Genomic DNA, 17,631 nt, shown 5'->3' on the forward strand with positions numbered 1-17,631 from the left:
CTCTCAGTCACTCCATGTGCCTCTGCAAAGATGAAAGCTTCTCCTTTGTTGTGCTTCATAGTCACAGTCCGAGTGCTAACGGCTTTAGCCACCATAACAATCATGACGAGCAGTTCTTGGGGACGCTTCTTCCATCTTACGAATTCTGCAATACATCAGGGCAGTGCATATTCCAGCACTGGATTTGAATCACCAGGCACATGACCTTCCACTTCCCACAACTGTCCATCGGGGAGCGCTACGTCAGGGCAAACAGGTTCCCCTGAACCCAAGCTACTTGTCGAGAAAAATTTGTCAATTGCGTGGAGAGACCAGACAATCAATTCTATGATTTACATCAGGGGTCTCAAACTCCCTGATTGAGTGGAATTTGAGTGGGTTTGAGTGGAATCGAACTTGGGTCTCCTTGTTGTGTTACCTCTGCGCCAACCACTCTAACACTGTGCAGCCATAATACAAAGTTATTTACATATAGCTGTCGATGTATTGACCAAGCCACAGGTTTGTTGCACGGTTATTGCACAGTTTATTGCATGGTTAATTGCACAGTTATTGTACAGGAGTCTGACAACTAAAATGTGCATATGTGGGACGAATCTGTGTAAGTGTGTGTACGTCTTTGTATTATATCAGGGGTCTCAAACTCGTGGCCCGCAAGACGCTAGTTTGAGGCCCCCACCTTGATACCAAAGTTTAATGTTGAAACGACAGCTTAAAGCTGTGTGCACACCGGACACAATTAACATGATTTTGCCCCGCCCATACTGTTACCCTACCCTGTTACCCCGCCCTGTTTTGCTTTGGATTAGCAATGAAGCTAAAAGCTTAGCTGGGTACAAATAAATGCAGGAAATTATTTGGAATAAAACGGAAAATACACGTCAAGATAAAGCATCTCATCAAACATGTTGTTAAAGTTACCACACTGCTCCCAGATGGAACTGAGTACGATGCTAACTTGCTAATTGGGTAAAATTATTAAGTTTCATTAATGTTCATGTTAAAGGTTAAATGACTGTTAATACTATATATATATTTCAATCTGAAAAAAATAATTTCTCTACCAACTGTATGTGGTTTCTTAGGTGTTATTTGCTGTTTTATTATTATTTTACTTATTTAATTAAAATTATTAAGTTTCATTAATGTTCATGTTCATGTTAAAGGTTAAATAACTGTTAATACTGTACATTTGAATCTGAAAAAAATGATTTCTCTACCAACTGTATGTGGTTTCTTACATTTTTCTTATTTTCTGTTTTATTATTATTTTACTTATTTATTACTGATTGATTGATTTGTTGTCTTTATTCTTAATTTGTTTATTTTTTTTTAATCTTATTTTGTGTATAGAAAAATAAAAATTAAGATATTTGAGAAGAGTGGAATGTTTTATCAGATATTTTGGTGTGGAAAACCGGAACCAAAGTACTGAAAAAGTGTAGGGTATAGCAGAAGCAAAAGCATTGAAGATAGTTTTTTTATTGATTTTTTTTTCCAGTTTTTAATAAATGCGTTTTGGGGCTTCACCCAGAACCTAGCTCCGGTGGCCCCCAGGTAAATTAAGTTTGAGACCCCTGATTTACATTTATAGAGCACTGCAGAGAGAGGCTCTAAAAAGAATGACACAGGACTAAAACGAGACCAAGAAAAGCAAGAAGAGAAAGCTATTTCTAAAACTTTGGGACTCCAGTTTACCATAGTAAGAGCCGTTATTCACAAATGGCAAAAACATGGAACACTGGTGAACCAAAATTACCCCAAGAGCACAGTGACGACCTAGCCAAGAGGTCACAAAAATTAATTTATTTCACTCATGGTCAACCTCCAAGCATGCGCACTCTGTTGTGATTGGTCACACTACCGAGGACTTCCAGACAGCTTCAGAACCAAATTTTCTAATTTTATTTATATAGTCCTTAATCACAAAAGAGTCAAGCTGAGAACAATTGATTCGATCCGATTCTGTCAGGAAAAGTTCCAAACAGCTGCAACCTCTTCTTGGATCATCGGAAATGTCATTACATTTTTTTTGTGGGACTATTCGTGTTTAAAAAAAGTCGGGTAAACCGACCGATTGTGGTGGGAAAACGACTATTAGCATCGGTGAGCTTGTAAATTTGAGCCTAAAAAATTGAGCCTGTTACTCCCGTGTATTTAAAAATATGAGTACAACCAAAACTTTTAATTATTGTTATGTATTCAAAATTATTTATATTATTTGTACAAATTACTGTTCACGCTGTACATTGTTGTTCATATTTGATGTCGTCTATGTATTCTCCACTTATTATTTATTATTTATTATTTATTATTTATTATTTATTATTTATTATTTATTATTTATTATTTATTATTTATTATTTATTATTTATTATTTATTATTTATTATTTATTATTTATTATTTATTATTTATTATTTATTGTTTATTTACACGGGAGCCAGGCAACAACATTTCGTTGACAATTTCACTGCTGTGTTATTGTGCAATGACAATAAAGAAAGTCTATGTCTATGTCTATGAATATTGCCCATATCTGATGGGCAATATTCTAATCTCTATCCCTAATCTGTATAACAGCTCTCTGTATTACAGATTTCAGAGTTAGATGTTCAATAAACTTCTCGTATAACCTTTCTAACTTTCTTAAAGCACAAAAGCAGTTCATCACCCTTTCAAATTTGACATTAATTGCAATCCACGGCGATCCACAGTCTAGTACATGACAGTGGGGGTAAATGGTATATGGACAGTAAGAGGTCACTTAAATAAGCCCTTGCATTCTCTTTACTGAATGATGAAGTCAGACATCAGTTGTCTCCATCAGCCTACCAGAGTGGCAGCGCCGTGCTTCACATATGAAAAGATCAAATTCGCTCCTTATATTTAGAGCTCATGAATAGCTTTACATATGTGGGCTCATTACCTGCATAATTGTGTCTGGCTCCTTTTGTAGCCTACCATCTTCCGGGCATCATTCCACGGCAGCTCGTTGCCATCAACATTCCTGCATCTTTACCACCACGCAAATTCATAACTTCATTATCATTTGCGTTCTCATAATCAGCATCGCTTTTGTATTATTTGTTCCCGGTAGTGCCTGCTAGTATGGATACGCATTTCACCACCGACTGAGTGAATCTATAATTGATATTCATCATTAGCTCTAAATATGCAATTGTACTAATTTAATACAACATTAAACATTTGCAGTGTAGAAGAGATAAAGAGTACAAGTGGAGAAATATAGTTGTGGTTTTGGTTTAGTGGTTGTTTTTTATGGCTGTTAGTCCATAAGGACAAGAATTATGGAGGAGAATGGCCAATTCAAAGAACTTGAATCAAGAAACCTAGAAATCTCAAATCACATACAGTCCAGTGATATTCCAAATAAATATAAAATATAATCCAAACAAGGCATACAGATCATCTGGTGTAGCCATTGTACTTCTGTTCGTGAAGTCTTCTATGAACAGTAGAGGGTGCTACTGACATCTTTTGGACATCCCCAATGCTTGTGCTGGCTATGACTGACGTCTGTGTAATGGTTGTCATCCGTGTTCTCTCAGATTCTCAGCTCTTTGTTTTTCATGTTGTTTTCACCTCTAAATGCAGTCTGTATATCCTATCTGAAATGTAATGTAGACATTCAATGCTATTTATTGATTGAATAATCAATGGAGCTATCTTCAAGGTGCTATCTCCAACCTTGTGCATCTGACCCACATGTAAATATCTCTGGTGTTTTATTCATATATTCCTAACCCGTATTGGGTTACTTGTGTTGTATATTAGACACCTTATGAGTGTTAAGTTGCTGTGTGATGAGTTTGGCGTTTTTTTGTAAGATGACACCATGAGTCAGAATATTATGAATGTATAAAAGGTGTGGATGTGTCATGCACCCCTTATTGGACAGAATTTTTTTCACACCTCAAAATAAATATATGTTCATATTTCACATAGGGGTTGAAAAATGTATGCATTTTACTGATTTCAGTTTTGAGTTTTGAATTTCCAGTCTATACCATTGAGACAAATATCAGGTCCTCAGCTGTATTATATCCATGTATAATTATATATGTTATAATTATATATGCTATAATTATATCCATATATAATACGGATTGTATTATGTGCATTGTATTTATGTGCATTGTTAGCTAGCTCATATTAACTCGTTTTCTGTTGTTATAAGAGAAGTGAAAATAAATATGTGTTCATGTTTCACATAGGGGTTGCAAAATCTATGCATTTTACTGATTTCAGTTTTGAATTTCCAGTCTATACCATTGAGACAAATATCAGGTACTCAGCAGTATTATATACGGATATAAGTAGAACTTATATAATTGTTTAATATTGTTTATATAATTGTATAATTATATACGGATATAATTATAACATATATAATTATATACGGATATAATACTGCTGAGGACCTGGTATTTGTCTCAATGGTATGGTCTGGAAATTCAAAACTCAAAACTGAAATCAATAAAATGCATACATTTTGCAACCCCTATGTGAAACATGAACACATTTATTTTCACTTCTCTTATAACAACAGAAAAGAAGTTAATATGAGCTAGCTAACAATGCACACCATTGGGACACAGGACTACACCTTTTTTTTTTACATACATTTGTATCAACGGTGACTATTCTTCTGGTTCTGGTCAGGTTTTGGAGTTGAAGAAAGTAATTCCGGCCAGTGTGTGGGGTCACATAAGTAAAGAATTTTGCTTCTCAAAACTATTTGTCTTTAAAAGTGCAATACACTTGCATAAAAAAATATTTGACACAAAAATGTCAGACCGTACCACTATTGTGTATGTGTTTCACAGTCATTACAGTGCCATTAAACACGGACTGCTGCCAAGGAAAGGGGTAAACGTACAAAAACAGTAGGGATTAAACAATTATTTCCCCACTTTCATACATACTTGTATCATAAAACATGAATTAAAATAATACATAGATAGTTAAAACCTGCAAGGATTAAAATTAGAGTCCTTTATTTTATTGTTTTTAGGATGGAGCCTCGCTCCTTGTTCCATTTTGTGCCAGGTTGTCTAGGCGGATCACCTCTCCCCTCAACCACAATTGGGCTTGTGATAACAGATCTTTTAATATTACCCTCTTCGATATGAGAGGATTGTGAGGGTTCCAGCCAGAGATATTGAGTTCGAGCTAAGAGTTGTTCCCTTTAGGCTTGGCCTGAAATCAAAAGTTATTACACCGATAAATGACAACAGGGCTTACATTGAAGCATGGCTTTTTTGGGGGGGGGGATAATGTGTCATTTATATGTTCATTGAATACTGGCTCAATCAGATAATAGCAAACTTTTCACAGCGGTACCATCCGTCTGCGTCTGTTGACCCACAGCAACAGTGCTGCCGAAATTGGAGGCACTGAAGCAGAGGTTTGCTTTCACCTTGAAAGAGCTTTTTTGTTTAGTTTGGTCTTTGTTCCAGATAAAGCATCACCACAAATGTCAAACTGTGTGTATGTGGCTTTGAACATCAAGCTGTTGACTTTTATCAGCACCTGCAGAGGCAATCAAGTCACTGCTCTTTCATAATAGATGAGCTGTAATGATAACGCAATAACATTTGTCAAGGTTTTTATTTTCCACTATGTTGGTTCAGTCTGCATCATAGTGTACCAAAGTGGGGTACGCGTGCCCCTAAAGGTACACCAATTGTCCTCAGGAATAAAACTTAAAATTGCCAATTAGTGGAAATTATCAACAATTACCAGTACGCCTGAACACCTCAGGGCAATGATTATTTTGTGTGTTAAGAATGTTTCATCTTGAAGATTTCATTTAAATTCTTCATTCTGGGGTGCTGGAGCCTATCCCAGCTGTCTTCGGGCAAGAGGCGGGGCACACCCTGGACTGGTCACCAGCCAATCACAGGGCACATATAGACAAACAACCATTCACACTCACATTCATACCTATGGACAATTTTAAGTCCCCAATTAAGGAATTTTCCAGAAAAAAACCCACAGTGGAACCCCGAGTGGAATCAAACTCGGGTCTCCTTGTTGTGTTACCTCCGCGCCAACCACTCTAACACTGTGCAGCCATAATATAATCACATTCATACCTATGGACAATTTGGAGTCGCCATCCGCTGTGTCGCCTTCATTTATATTGTTTTTTTTTTTTTCAAAATCCGCATGCTGTCACTGTCACTGTGAGTGGGGATTCATTTTCAAACGAGGCATCATCGTTGGGGCGGCACGGTCGTTGAGTGGTTAGCGCGCAGACCTCACAACTAGGAGGACCAGGGTTCAATTCCACCCTTGGCCATCTCTGTGTGGAGTTTGCATGTTCTCCCCCGTGCATGCGTGGGTTTTCTCCGGGTACTCCGGTTTCCTCCCACATTCCAAAAAAACATGCTAGGTTAATTGGCGACTCCAAATCATCGTTGGTTACATGTAGTGATGTCTGATAATTATCGGTAAAAACGATTATCGGCCCGATATCAGCAACAAAAATGCGACTTCTGATTTTTTCCAGATCATAAAAAACTGATATTTTTAAAATGCTCTATACAACACATACTGTATGTGTTCATTCCACCACATGAGATATGTCATGTTACACATATCGATATCGGAAACTGAGTTTTGGTTTTCGGTATCAGACATCAATATCAGAGCTGTATGTATATTTTTGTATTTAGGACTTCAGATACTGCTTCATCATGATAACTAAACCTTCTTCTTCAATTTGGTATGAAATGAATATGCTGACTTAAACCATAGCCATTGTGACCGGACAAAAAAAGCAAAGTTGAAATTCTAATTCAAGCCATTCAAAAGGAAGGATGCCAACATCAAACTGGAATAAGATGTAGAAATATTGCTTATCTATTTATTAGTTCTCATGTCAAACTTTATCAAAAGATCACCATGCAAAATATACATTTTTGACCCTGGGAGTATGAAGTTAATTAACTGTTTATGGTGGGATAGGCTCCAGCATACCCTCACGAAGTGTGATGGAGTAGGGGGTACATGGCTTTCGACTCTATGTGTAGCAGCTACACACAATAACCCGCAGAGAAAACTTTATAATAATAATTATATACATTATATAATTTTTAAAAAATAAATATTATATAATTATTAATTATATATCATTAATTATATATAATTAATAATTATTATTAAAAATAATTATTATTTTTCTCTTGCTGGGAATCACCAACTACAATAACTTCTGTAATGTATGAAATATGTTTCATTGTGTTATGTTTTTAAGTGTGCAGGAGTCCTGGGTACAGATGTCTGAAAGGGTACAGTGAAAAGTTTGTGAACCACTTGCCAACATCATTTATGTAGATGTGCACTAATCTCCAGAGGAGTGCTGGAAAAAAGACATCCTTGCTAATTTCCTGTAACCATAGTGATAGGAAGTCCTCTCTCTGCTCTCTTCAGGAAGCACACTGCTTCCTGTTGTTTTTTTTTTTTTACCAGCTTCCCTTCTGTTGTACGTGCTTGGAATTTGGTATTTAGTCTCGGGAAGCTAATCAGACATGTGTGCTCTGGCGGTGTTCAGGTTGGCTATAGTTTTTAACAATTTTTTCACAGTTTGAATGAGGTAAGTGATATTTATTGACATTTTTTAATGCGAATCTAATGTGATTAACTGCTTCAAAGGCATTTTTACATGGGAGGCATTATGAAAACACATTGTTTTCATAAAGTCACAACTAGTATGCAAATTAGGACCAAGTCTCCATAGCTGCTAGAGAAAGTGGACTTTTTATGAAGAAACCCCCATCAGGGGTACACCCTGGACTGGTCGCCAGCCAATCACAGGGCACATACAAACAAACAACCATTCACACTCACATTCATACCTATTGACAATTTTAAGTCACCAATTAAGAAGTTTTCCAGAGAAAAACCACACAAGAGAGTGGAATCGAACTCAGGTCTCCTTGTTGTGTTGCCTCCGCGCCAACCACTCTAACACCGTGTAGCCATAATACAAATTTATTTATATATAGCTGTAGAATCTACAGCTATATATAAATGCTCAATACATCTACAGTGTAGATGTATTGACCAAGCCACAGGTTTGTTGCACGGTTATTGCACAGTTAATTGCATGGTTAATTGCACAGTTATTGTACAGGAGTCTGACAACTAAAATGTGCATGTGTGGGACGAATCTGTGTACGTGTGTGTTCTTTGTATTATATCAGGGGTCTCAAACTCGCGGCCCGCGGGCCGCATTTGAGATGCTAGTTTGAGGCCCCCACCTTGATACCAAAGTTTAATGTTGAAATGACAGCTTAAAGCTGTGTGCACACCGGACACAATTAACATGATTTTGCCCCGCCCATACTGTTACCCTATGTTTTGCTTTGGATTAGCAATGAAGCTAAAGGCTTATGACGCTGGGTACAAATAAATGCAGGAAATGATTTGGAATAAAACGGAAAATACACGTCAAGATAAAGCATCTCATCAAACATGTTGTTAAAGTTACGACGCTGCTCCCAGATGGAACTGAGTACGATGCTAACTTGCTAATTGGGTAAAATTATTAAGTTTCATTAATGTTCATGTTCATGTTAAAGGTTAAATAACTGTTAATACTGTACATTTGAATCTGAAAAAAATGATTTCTCTACCAACTGTATGTGGTTTCTTACATTTTTCTTATTTTCTGTTTTATTATTATTTTACTTATTTATTACTGATTGATTGATTTGTTGTCTTTATTCTTAATTTGTTTATTTTTTTTTTAATCTTATTTTGTGTATAGAAAAATAAAAATTAAGATATTTGAGAACAGTGGAATGTTTTATCAGATATTTTGGTGTGGAAAACCGGAACCAAAGTACTGAAAAAGTGTAGGGTATAGCAGAAGCAAAAGCATTGAAGATAGTTTTTTTTATTGATTTTTTTCCCAGTTTTTAATAAATGCGTTTTGTTTTTGTTTTTTTAAAACCTGATGCTGCCCGGCTTCACCCAGAACCTAGCTCCGGTGGCCCCCAGGTAAATTGAGTTTGAGACCCCTGTATTATCTGTTATAGCCATTGTCAGGGATTTTGTACCCACTCTGAGACCGCTGTGCTGTACGTCCAAAAGCAGAGTCCATAAAAACAGATGGAAGAACCCACACAAACACCACAGCCTCCCAGTCTTTGCAGCTCATTCGAAGTAACTGGGAAGCCATGCTGGAGCTTGGATCCCAGGGTGGTGATGTTTTTGGTGACTCTCGCTGGAGCTGTCATCCTAATGCTCCTCTACAGACTCCTACAAACACGGCACAGGTGTGTACGAAGAAGAAGATGAACTTGTAATTAACTGTACATTAATTGCATAAGATAAGATAGAGGTCAATGTTTTTTTGTGTGGTGTTCCACAGGTTGAAGATGGTGAGTGCGAGGCATGCTCTGGAGTACCACAGCTTCTACCACACTGCCACCTACACACTCAAACATCCTTCACCCTACGAGAAGCTACCAGCTCAAAATGGTAAAGTTCCCGAATCGCCACTGCCTCTCCAAAGTGTTGCCGCAGCAGCTCCGCCCGTCCCGTCGCCAGCTCGTACACTCCCACCAGCACCTTCACTTCCGATGACACCTTCTCTCCGGTCTCTTCCACTGCCTGTGATTCACACCACTCCGCCAAGCCCCCACCTGTCATGGGGAGCTTGCTCAGAAGTCGATGTTTACTCTCGTATTGGAGCTTATCGGCCCTCCAGGCTCTCAAGCCTCTCCAGTCACTCAAAGGTCATTCTTTTTGAACACTCATTTCTCTGACCTGAGTGGAAGTGGAAGATGGTAAATACGCCATTGGACGTACCTCCATTGGACTCCATATACCAGTGATTTTCAACCACTGTGCCGCGGCACACTAGTGTACCTTGAGAAACTGTCAGGTGTGTCGTGAGGAATTATCCAATATCACTTTTTATAATTAACATTTATCAATCATCATTTGCAAATATTATGTCAATAGCCAATATGTCAATAGTATACATGGACCCAAATATTCCAATTGCATTTGGTTTATTTGCTCAAACGGAAAGAATTGAACAGGGATGGAATATTCCTTTAACCAATCCGATTGAGGTATCTTGTACCCGCTCAAACGGAAAGTTGTCAGACTGCGTTCTTCTTCGTGGTGTTTTTCTTCTTCTGTTGTTTATTGGCGGTTGGCAAGCAGCTTTCGTATGCATTAGCGGCATCTGTGGAACAGAATCTAAACCCTTCTATACTTTATTCACAAGTGCAGTTTTATTAAAAAAGAAAATATATATCTATATAAAACATGTCCTGAGTTTAATTATAAAATATTAGCAAGATTGAATTTGATCTTTTCCTGTTTAAATTTATCCCGGGTGCGTTCTTTCAGCGCATGCTCAGATATGACGTAACACGCAGATCCAGACGTTTTTTTGGTTTTAAAAATGTAGGTGAGCAATCAGCATTGGACTAAGCAAAGTTTGTTTTTGATTCAAACTAAATTTCAAGACTGGACTGACAAAAAACTGGCAATACGAAGTTATTCCAACAAGTGAAAGAAAAACTTGGGGAGGCCGGTATAACGTGATGTTGATGTTTACGTTTTACTGGGCATGCCCTATTGACTATTCTGGTTGATTTTCACGGCGCATGTAGACAAGAGATTGGAATATTCCTTTCTATGGATACCATTGTTTCCCGAAAGGTCATTCGGAAAGAGAAAAAGTGGTCATGTAAAAACGTGGCTACTGTGGAGTGTCTGTGGTGTAAAGACTGGCAGAGCAATGTAATATTGGTCCGTGTGACAACACCTACCTTGTTCCTCCGATAGACTTATTGATGCACGTGTAAGGTCGTGGTGACATTTTGTAACATTTTTGGTTAGTGGTGTGCCACAAGATTTTACCAATGTAAAAAACATGCAGTGGCTCAAAAAAGGTTGAAAATCACTGCCATATATTATATGACTGTCGATCTTCAGCTTACAACTGTTTCAGTTTTTATCTTATCTACATTCATTTAGTAGGTATTAACCCCACAAATGTGGTTTATGGGGTAAACATATAGATATAGATGTGTTATATATTTCATAGGAATACTAAGCATTAAATGATATCTCCTAAAGCAGCCGTCCCCCAGACCTTTTTTGAGCCCAAGAGCCCTGCTTCTGTTGCTGCTGGAGCTAGTCGATGCATTACAACAGTCAACCTTAACGATCCATGGAGGTCACACGTGGATGAGCACGTGATGCGCGCTGGCACCTCCGGGTTTCGGGGACCGGGCTCCGGGCTTGGGTTGCGCGGGGTGCGTGCCTGGAGAGTAGCGAAGCATGATGAGATGTTCAGGGGTCAAAATGCATGCCTGTTGATATGGTCACTCTCAGGAGGGATGGGCACTGATGTGACAATGCATTTATTTTTTTTTTATATATTTTTGAAGATCTACACTGTACTTACTTACTTAATTACTGTTAATTTACAGCCAATTTCCAACAGTAATATACTGTATTAACGGAATACAGTTTTTACCGTAGTTCTCAATGCATTGTGGGTTGTTCAAGGTGAAGCAACATCAGTATGCTACTGTTATAAATTAGAGTAAACTACAGTATTTTCTAAAAATTTGGTGCATACCAAACTCGCGAGGGAAAGTTCTCCTGCCTGCACGGCGGGGACATGTTTGCTACCCATGAACAGGAAATCTTGCTTCGTCTGCATCCTTCCAATTGTGCATCTACAAATAACACGGTAAGTAAAAACTAACTTGTCTTTATTTTTTACAGCAGAATGAATCAACCTGACTGAAATCAAACTGGCTAGCTAGTGAGTGCCTGATTTTCAGTGCCACTCATCGGTGAGGCTAAGATTTGAATAATGTTAGCAACATTCCGTTTTCTACAGCTTTTTCCTCACAAGGGTCGCTGGAGCCTATCCCTGCTGTCTTTGGGCGAGAGGCGGGGTACACCCTGGACTGGTCGCCAGCCAATCACAGGGCACATATAGACAAACAACCATTCACACTCACATTCATACCTATGGACAATTTGGAGTCACCAATTAACCTAGCATGTTTTTTTTTTTGAATGCGGGAGGAAACCGGAGTACCCGGAGAAAACCCACGCATGCACGGGGAGAACATGCAAACTCCACACAGAGATGGCCGAGGGTGGACTTGAACTCTGGTCCTCCTAGCTGTGAGATCTGCGCGCTAACCACTCGTCTACTGTGCCGCCCCCGTTACATTTTCTTCCAGTTAATTTTACATACCGGCAGAATTAAGGACTTATCTCGAACAAACTACACACTTGGTGGTTGATGTAAATTCTCTGTAATTTAACAGGAAAATTATTACAGTCTAATTTTACAGTAGTAAGTTGTTAATTGAGAATAATGTAGGAACTGTAAAATAACAGTATATTACTGTAATGTTTATACTCTCTACAGCAGTGATTTTCAACCACTGTGCCGCGGCACACTAGTGTACCTTGAGAAAAGGTCAGGAATTATCTAATATCACTTCATAGTTAACATTGATTAATCATCATTTGCAAATATTATGTCAATAGCCATGAATATATGGACCCAAATATTCCAATTGCATTTGGTTTATTTGCTCAAACGGAAAGAATTGAACAGGGATGGAATATTCCTTTAACCAATCCAATTCATGTGTCTTGTACTCGTTAAGTCGGAAAGTTGTCAGATTGCGTTCTTCTTATTGGTGTTTTTCTTCTTCTGTTGTTTATTGGCGGTTGGCAAGCAGCTTTCGTATGCATTAGCGCCATCTGTGAAACAGAATCTAAACCCTTCTATACTTTTTTCACAAGTCCAGTTTTATTAAAAAAGAAAATATTTAACTATATAAAACATGTCCTGAGTTTAATTATAAAATATTAGCAAGATTGAATTTGATCTTTTCCTGTTTAAATTTATCCCGGGTGCGTTCTTTCAGCACATGCTCAGATATGACGTAACACGCAGATCCAGACGTTCTTCAGTTTTAAAAATGGATATGAAAAAACATGCCTTGGCTCAAAAAAGGTTGAAAAACACTGCTCTACAGCACAGTACTGTAATACTTTTACAGTAATATACTGTTATTGTCGATCACAGTAGCACACCGTAAAATAATAGTTTGAAGCTGTCGATTCTAGCTGCCAGTAGTGTACTGTAATTTAACAACAAAATTTGTTACAGTGTAGGCTGCACGGCGGAGAGCGGGAAGCATGCAGGCCTCACAGCTAGGAGACCCGAGTTCAATTCCCCCCTTGGCCATCTTTGTGTGGAGTTTGCATGTTCTCCCAGTGCATGCGTGGGTTTTCTCCGGGTACTCCGGTTTCCTCCCACATTCCAAAAACATGCTAGGTTAATTGACGACTCCAAATTGTCCATAGGTATGAATGTGAGTGTGAATGGTTGTTTGTCTATATTTGCCCTGTGATTGGCTGGCAACCAGTTCAGGGTGTACCCACCTCTCGCACGAAGAGAGCTGGGATAGGGTCAAGCACCCCTGCGACCCTCGTGAGGATAAGCGGTAGAAAATGAATGAATGAACTTCATAAGAAAAACCTAAATAAAACACACACACACACACAAAAACTAGTGTCAATATCTTGTTTGGCTTCCAGTAAGGTTATGAAAGGTGGAAACATAATTGCTGTGACAGCAGAATGCTGACGGTGTCTTTGTAGGGGAAATATGACTAACCCATGCTCTTCACCTCTTTCAGTATGCAGACAGCACTTGACACACAATCTTGGCTAAGATAAATGCTTAAATATATATACTACCAGTAATGACTCTACAAATAAAATGATTCCGGAATATTTTTTTTTACTATATGTCAAGAAAAATTAAGTCAGATACAATATTGGGTCAAAAGAGGACATTTATGCATAATAAGGCCCAAAAAATAGTTTACAGTTCATCTACAAGCAACCAGTTGTATCTGAAATCCTGTCTGCACATTCTAATACACTCATTTTAATATTTCTACATTTTTGCATGAAATGTTTTGTTTTTCTTTGCAGAAATGTCTCTCTTGGAATGGACAAAATGCATGTAGAGGAATTTCAGAAAATCAGAAATAACAGAAATTGACTGCAACAGCAGAGTTTTTTGTAAACTACAAGGCAGGTAATTACAGTATTAGCATCTGGTGGTCTAATATGTTACTGAAGGCACACTCCCATCTAGATTTCACATCTAGAAAATGCCTAAATTTATTGTATAAACAGATATGATTTCATGTAAAACATTCATTCATTCATTTTCTACCGCTTTTTCCTTGCAAGGGTCGCGAGCGTGCTGGAGCCTATCCCAGCTGTCTTTGGGCGAGAGGCAGGGTACACGCTGGACTAGTCTCCAGCCAATCACAGGGCACATATAGACAAACAACCATTCACACTCACATTCATACCTATGGACAATTTGGAGTCGCCAATTAACCTAGCATGTTTTCGGAATGTGAGAGGAAACCGGAGTACCCGGAGAAAACCCACACTTGCACGGGGAGAACATGCAAACTCCACACAGAGATGGCCGAGGGTGGAATTGAACACTGGTCCTCCTAGCTGTGAGGTCTGCTAACCACTAGACCACCGTGCCGCTCCGGCTGTGGTACTCCAGAACATGCAAACTCCATACAGAGATGGAGATGGAATTGAACTCGGGTCTCCTAGCTGTGAGGTCTGCGCGCTAACCACTAGAACGCCGTGCCACCCGATTTCATGTAAAACATCACCAGCAAATATCAGTGCATGGATAAATACCAGTGGAACCTTGGTTAGCGTCATTAATCCATTCTAGAAGGTCTGACTCTAACAGAAACTTATTCTAATTGTATCATGTTTTCCTGTAAGAAATAATGTAAAGCCAATTAATCCATTCCACAAACCCAAAAATGTTAAAGGGGGCCTGTCATGCTCATTTTTAAACCCTTTGTACTGAGTTGTAGACCCCTATAGAGCAGTTACACACAGTAACCCGCACACAAAACTTTCTAGATCTTCTAGAAACTGCACCTATTCCAGCTGTATTTCCTTGGATTTGTGATTCCCAGCACTCCCAGACACTATCAAAGTACTTCCTGACTACTGCGAACCCCACTTTCTAATTTTTTGGGGTATAGGAGTTGATAATAAATGAATAAAGCTTCATGACCTATAGCTGGAGATCCCTGACTTACTTGACTCAAAGAAGCTGGGACGTGTGATCGCTGTCTCCAACCTCGCCTGCCCGAGGAGGAGCACTCATTGTCAGACACACTTTGTCAAAGGTCCCACCTGGTAGATGACTGGGAGAGCGTTGGAATATGGTCACTCTATGATCCTAACCATGCCGCCGTTCACAGAATCAGCAGAATGTTACATGTAATGTATAATGCAAAACAGGGGTCTCAAACATGCGGCCCGCGGGCCAAATGTGGCCCGCAGGACACTAGTTTGAGGCCCCCGCCTTGATATGAAAGTTTAATGTTAGTGCGGCCCGCGCAAGTTTGATATGGATGCTGTATGGTATCATGTACCCAGAAAAAATTATTACGTTTGATTAATGTTCATGTTAAAGGTTAAATAACTGTTAATAGTTATCCTCCCTATCCGTGTGGAAGTGGTAAGTTTTTGGTTATTTAAGTTTAAAGGAAATAACTTGAAGGCTACCGTTTAGGTCGCTAGCTCTCTAGTTTGCGAGTTATCATGTGTCTCAAGACCCTGCAGTTGCGCAATATGTTGTAAATAAAAAGAGTATAAATGTGACTATAGTCGTGTTTTGTCATGTCTACAGGGCTCTAATAATGCTTTGTTCATTTTAATCTGAAAAAAATACTTTGTCTACCCACCAACTATATGTGGTTTCTTTGGTTTTTATTATTTGCCGTTTTATTATTATTATTATTATTATTATTATTATTATATTTATTTATTACTGATTGATTTGTTTATTCTTGATTTTGTTTATTTATTTTTCATCTTATTTTGTGCAGAAAAATAAAAATTAAGATATTTGAGAACAGTGGAATGTTTTATCAGAGCTTTTATTGTAGAAAATTGGAACCAAAGCAAAGTTTATTCATTTTTCTGTTTTTAATAAAGGCGTTTTTTGGGGTTTTTTTTTTGGAAAACCTGATGCGACCCAGTCTCACCCAGACCCTAGCTCCAGTGGCCCCCAGGTAAATTGAGTTTGAGACCCCTACTCAATTATAGAAAATATGGGAGTTTTTAGTTTTAGTTTCAGGTTCAAGAAGGCTTTCACACCCTATCGCTTCATGCCCAGGTAGAGATTTATGATGATGCTCCCGTTCCCATGAAATCCGATGACACTCTGGATTCCGTCTTTCACTGAAGTTATGACATACTGCTTTTTGCTGTACGTATCGCAACAAAAAAAAGACTAAAGAAGAGTAAATAAAGAATAACACCTGTTTATTGTGTGCGTGATGGCTGCCAGCTGTGGGCCACTAAAACACACCCCTGTATTCCTGTGTAGCAACAGGCCTTTGATCAGGTAATTGCTCCTCTGGCTCCCAGAGTTTGCATCTCCCATATGTCGCTATGGCGACCAACGCTCTCTAGCATCCATCTCGGTGGCCCCTCTCCACTGCCTTTCAAGATAGACTTCCACGTTATGAGGGTGAACATGACAAAGAGAAAGGGGCACAGAGACACACCCTTACCAACACAAAAACTATTTTTAATAAATGTCTGTGTATTGTAATTGAAATTGTATTTTGAGGAATTAAATGAGTATACTTTATAATTATCAGATTATGTGCATTTTTTTCTGGTCGGGAACAAATGCAAATACTGCAAATATCGGGAGGTTTTTATGAGTATTACACTCAAAAAAGTCAACTAGGGTATTTGTTTAATTGATGGAATGCAAATATGTTCACTGTAAATGAAATTAATGTGTTTATGCACACAACATAATTCACTTTTATATAACACTTATGGGGGCGCGCAGACCTCACAGCTAGGAGGACTAGGGTTCAATTTCACCCTCGGCCATCTCTGTGTGGAGTTTGCATGTTCTCCCCGTGCATGTGTGGGTTTTCTCCGGGTACTCCGGTTTCCTCCCACATTCCAAAAACATGCTAGGTTAATTGGCGACTCCAAATTGTCCATAGGTATGAATGTGAGTGTGAATGGTTGTTTGTCTATATGTGCCCTGTGATTGGCTGGCGACCAGTCCAGGGTGTACCCCGCCTCTCGCCCGAAGACAGCTGGGATAGGCTCGAGCACCCCCCCGCGACCCTCGTGAGGATAAGCGGTAGAAAATGAATGAATAACACTTATGTGGAACCAGTTGACAAAATAAATGCAATTAAAGTCAATGTTTCAATTTTTGTGTGTTTTTAATATTCAACAACTTAAAAATGTCACCTTGGAAAATAACCTTAATGTCGACTCAAAGTGACAATTTCACACGTGCTATTATTTTCTAACAAATACAAAATATATAATAATCCATACCTTACATCCACAAGATATAATAATGGGTTTCACATAAAATTAAAAATATTAATATTAATTCATATTTAATAATTATTCATGCAAACTAATGTTGGTGGAGTATTAAAAATCATGACTTCAGTTATGATAAAGCATGTATTTATTGGACATGACA

At 38.5% G+C, this 17,631-nt stretch overlaps 1 long non-coding RNA gene across 2 annotated transcripts; it reads left to right on the forward strand.

Moving 5' to 3' along the window:
- Nucleotides 1-7,527: 7,527 nt before the first annotated feature.
- Nucleotides 7,528-11,958, forward strand: LOC131110710 (uncharacterized). 2 transcript variants are annotated; one of them, XR_009120974.1, is made up of 4 exons: nucleotides 7,528-7,623; nucleotides 9,010-9,032; nucleotides 9,126-9,310; nucleotides 9,406-11,958. It is a non-coding gene; the product is annotated as an uncharacterized LOC131110710 (long non-coding RNA). The 2 variants fall into 2 exon arrangements; XR_009120980.1 differs by lacking the exon at nucleotides 9,010-9,032 and having other exon boundaries at nucleotides 7,547-7,623.
- The last annotated feature ends 5,673 nt before the right edge of the window (nucleotides 11,959-17,631 follow it).

Source organism: Doryrhamphus excisus, chromosome 2, assembly GCF_030265055.1.
Source record: "Doryrhamphus excisus isolate RoL2022-K1 chromosome 2, RoL_Dexc_1.0, whole genome shotgun sequence".
Taxonomy (NCBI): Eukaryota; Metazoa; Chordata; class Actinopteri; order Syngnathiformes; family Syngnathidae; genus Doryrhamphus; species Doryrhamphus excisus.